Genomic DNA, 4,664 nt, shown 5'->3' with positions numbered 1-4,664 from the left:
TTACACATTGTACACATTGGCATTTATGTCTTCTTGCATCATTTGTGCTACAGAAGTGAATGACACATCAGCTTTTAAGGCTTTTAAGGAGACTGATGACTTTATGAAGACTTATGATTTTCGCTTGGTGGAAAATATTAAAAGAATAGCTCACCCAAAAATGAATATTTGCTAAAAATGTACTCACCCTCAGACCATACAAGATGTAGGTGAGTTTGTTTCCTCATGGGAACAGATTTGGAGAAATTTAGCATTACATCACTTGCTCACTAATGGATCATCTAAAATGAATGGGTGCCGTCAGAATGAGAGTCCAAACAGCTGATAAAACATCACAATAATCCACAGGACTCTAGTGCATCAGTTAATGGACTAAGCCTACTATAGATTGTAGACTCGTATTTTGGCCAGAAATTACAGTTTGAAGTTTAAAATGGTTTAAAATGCCCTAATAATGGATTTGTTTCTTACAAACATGCAGCTTTTCACTTCACAAGATGTTAATTGATGGACTGGAGTTGTGTGGATTACTTGTGAGTCTGTTCTGGCATGTTGTTTGCGGTTAGCTGTAATTAGAATCTACAAAAAGACTCTTTGCTACCTGTTAATTTGCGCTTAAAGGTGGGGTAAGCGATTTCTGGTAGCCCCTATTATTAATAGCTCCGCCCCACACATACGTACGCAACCCAGGCAACGATTAGTTCTGTGAAACAAAGCAAAACCAATGTTACACCGTGTCTACACCGGACGCGAGTGGCGCGACAAAATACTATGGAACTCATTATAATCAGTGATGCTGTCTACACCATAGATATACATACATATCTATGGTCTACACTGGATGCGGCGCGGCACGACAAATCCCCGACAGAAAACTGCTGCTGCGTTCTATTCATGACGTATTGACACAAATTTGAAATTATTTTCAACAGTCGCTTTGTACTAGACACTGTTTTCTAAAGCGTTTTTGAAAAATTGCTTACCCCACCTTTAAAGTGGCAAACTGTACCGCAGTAGTTTTGATTTTAAGCCATTTGCGTGCTATAGGCTTTGCTGTGCTAATTAGAAAGGTGTCGACAACAAGTGGGTTAAGCTGTGTATTTAAGTGGTGTCAGTGCGCTGACGTGGAAGTGTCAGCCCTCGTGTTTAGCCTTCCTCGTGTGAAGACTGACGAGGTAAAGACCTGCGACTCTACCTGCACGACTCCGACACCGACAAAGCACCGTATATCTTTCCATTATTCTACCTCCTTTCCTTTCTTCTCTCCACCACTTTCAACATATGCTTCCATTATATTTCTATTGTCTCTCAACGGAAACACTCTTACATAACACGCAGGAGACAATGCAATCATGCTAACCTGCGTCCTATCCACACCTTTTCTATCGCACCCCTTTATTTTTCTATGGGCCTTTGGAATTGTCAGTCAGCTGTCAACAAAGCTGACTTAATTTCAGCCTTTGCTACTCAGTCAGCTTTATCTCAGATTAAACCTGAAGACACCGCAGCCCCTTCTGCTATTTCCAACAACTTCTCTTTCACCGTCAGGTTGGGAGAGGTGGGGGTACTGGTCTCCTCATTTTCAAAAGCTGGAAATACCTCACATGCTCTTATAACTTTAACAGAACTTCCTTTGAATTTCATGCCGTTACAGTTACACTCCCTGTAAAAATCCACATTGTAGCTATTTATCGCCCTCCAGGTCAGCTAGGCAACTTTCTAGAAGAACTGGATAGGCTGCTGTCCTCATTCCCTGGAGGATGGCAGCACTCTGGTACTTTTTGGTGACTTCAACATCCACCTTGAGAAGCCACTCGCTGCTGACTTCCACTCTCTCCTAGCCTCTTTTGACCTTCGGCAGCTCAACACCACAGGTACCCGTAAATCAGGTAACCAGCTTTTTGTCCTATTTCCAGACCTGCACGAGCTACTCCCTCCAACTACTGGTTAACCGATGTCCTCCGCGAGCATCGAACTAAGCAGCGGAGGGAAAATGGTGCTCAAAAGATTCAGCTGATCTCAGCTGGTATCAGTCACTGCTATCTTAATTTTCCACCAAAGTTCTCGCTGCCAAAACTACCTTCCTCCATAACAAGATCAACAGCACATCAAACACATGCAATCTCTTCAGAACATTCAAAACTCTCCTTTGTCCCCCTCCACCACCTCCTCTGTAACTGCTGACGATTTTGCTAATTACTTCACAAACAAAACCACATCCTTCAGCAGTCAGTTCTCAGCTCCACTCACCCAGGAACTCACATCAAACACTCACACAGCTGACCATCTTCTCTCCTCTTACAGAAGATGAAGTCTCTAAACTTATCCTCTCCAGCCACCCTACCACCTGCCCTCTAGACCCAATTCCCTCACAGATATTTCCCCTGCAGCACTTCTTTCTTCACTCAGATACATCAACAACACATCTCTTCTCTCAGGCATTTTCCCACCGCATTCAAGCAGGCCTGGGTAACCCCACTGCTTAAAAAAACCCTACACTAGACACCTCACTTATTGAAAGCTACAGGCCTGTGTCTCTCCTCCCTTTCATAGCAAACTCACTTAAACGCGTTGTTTTCAACAAAGTGTCTTCCTTCCTCTCACAGAACAACCAGTTGGATTTAAAAGTAGCCATTCAACTGAAACCGCCTTGCTGTCAGTCACTGAAGCGCTACAGAGTGCAAGAGCCGAGTCCAAATCTCCTTAGTTCTCATTCTGCTGGATCTATCTGCTGCGTTCGACACAGTTAATCATCAAATCCTTCTGTCCACCCTCTCATCGCTGGGCATCACTGGAACTGCACTCAACTGGTTTGAGTCTTACCTCACAGGTAGGTTCATCAAGGTGGCTTGGGGAGGAGACGTATCCAAATCACATCAACTGGTCACTGGGGTTCCTCAGGGATCAGTTCTTGGACCCCTCCTCTTCTCTACATACACTACATCACTGGGACCCATCATTCAGGCACATGGATTTTCCTACCATTGCTATGCTGATGATACGCAGCTCTAACTCTCATTTCAACCAGATGATCCAACCTGCTCAGATCTCAGACTGTCTGACGGAAATCGCAGCATGGATGAAAGAACATCACCTGCAGCTCAACCTGGCAAAGACAGAGCTTCTCATCTTCCCAGCCACCCCATCAGTACAGCACCAGTTTACCATCCAACTGGGCTCATCAACGATAATCCCATCATGTTCGGCTATGAATCTTGGGGTGATTCTTGATGATCAGCTGACCTTTAAAGATCATATTGCAAAAACTGCACAATCATGCAGGTTCGCACTACACAACATCAGGAAGATCAGGCCCTTCTTAACAGAGCATGCAACACAGCTTCTTGTCCAGGCTCTTGTCAATTCTAGGCTGGACTATTGCAATGCTCTTCTGGCTGGACTTCCAACATGTGCAATCAGACCCCTGTAAATGATTCAGAATGCAGCAGCATGTCTTGTTTTCAATGAGCCCAAGAGAGACCATGTCACACCGCTGCTCATCTCTCTGCACTGGCTTCCAGTTGTGGCTTGCATCAAGTTCAAGACATCGGTGCTTGCCTAGAGAATAGCCATGGGCTCCGCACTCTCCTTCCTCCACTCTCTCCAACGCGTCTACATCCTGCGGTCGGTAAATGAGCGGCGGCTCGTGGTCCCATCGCAGGGAGACACAAAATCATTCTCAAGGAGGTTTTTTTCACCGTACCCCATCGGTGGAATGACCTACCTAACTAGTCGAATCCCTCACAACTGAAAACTCATCTCTTCCGTGATAATCTAACTGCAACCTCCTCAAAAAAAAAAATCTATGCCTTCATTTTTTCTATTCTATTTTTATCCTTTATCCCTTCCTGTCCTAGCTTTTACTATTTTGAACAAAGACTGAAACCTTGTATAATGGGCACTTCTCGTGTTTATTTCCATCTTGTAATAAATCGCTTGTTGTATTCCTCAACTCTAAGTCGCTGTGGATAAAAGCATTTGCCAAATGAATAAATGTAAATGTAAATGTAGTAACCACATAGCAACACCCTGCCAACTAGTCACAACAGCTTGTATCAGTTGTACATTTTCAGAAAACGTAAACCTAATTTTGTTTACATTTTAGGAACAATTAAGATTACATGAACATTTCACTCTCTTTTTATAAACAATGGAAATAAACAGACTGTTTAAGATTTCTGTGTAACGCTATAGTATTCTATAGCACTTACATTAATGTAATTAATTATTGGCAAAAATTTCAATTGCATTGTAAAATTTAATGGCTGTATTATTTTTACTTAAAAAAGAGAGAAAAATCCTGTTTTCGGTGATGTTTCCCCTGTAAATGTTAACTGCTGAGGACACAACAAATTTATTCTATGTATTTCTTCTTGACTTAAGCAAAGGTCAAAGGTAATTTAGATTCTAGTCTAAACACTCATAATTTGCTATTAGCTGCATGAGTGCACCTCAAATTTTGCATGCTCCATGATAGGAACTGTCTGTTATTTCTGATCTCCATGTCACTGTTGAGCCAAGCCAGGACACAGAGACATCATCTTCACGGTTAGTGAACGTAGCTGTCAAAGCCAGATTGAGTTGAGATCTGAGAGTTGATGGCTTTATAGAGCATGTGAAGGCTGCAAGCTTGAAGCCTTGCAGTTGATAAAGATTAAAAATGA

The 4,664-nt window shown here is 42.7% G+C and overlaps 1 pseudogene; it reads left to right on the top strand.

Annotated features, from left to right (window-relative positions):
• The window catches only part of LOC107731786 (uncharacterized), a 20,229-nt pseudogene extending 16,497 nt beyond the window's left edge, over positions 1-3,732 (top strand).
• Positions 3,733-4,664: the final 932 nt, after the last annotated feature.

This window comes from Sinocyclocheilus rhinocerous, unplaced genomic scaffold (assembly GCF_001515625.1).
Source record: "Sinocyclocheilus rhinocerous isolate Xijiao unplaced genomic scaffold, SAMN03320098_v1.1 scaffold1721, whole genome shotgun sequence".
Classification (NCBI taxonomy): Eukaryota; Metazoa; Chordata; class Actinopteri; order Cypriniformes; family Cyprinidae; genus Sinocyclocheilus; species Sinocyclocheilus rhinocerous.
The sequence above is the reverse complement of the archived record's forward strand: the minus strand, read 5'-3'. Positions and strand labels throughout refer to the sequence as shown.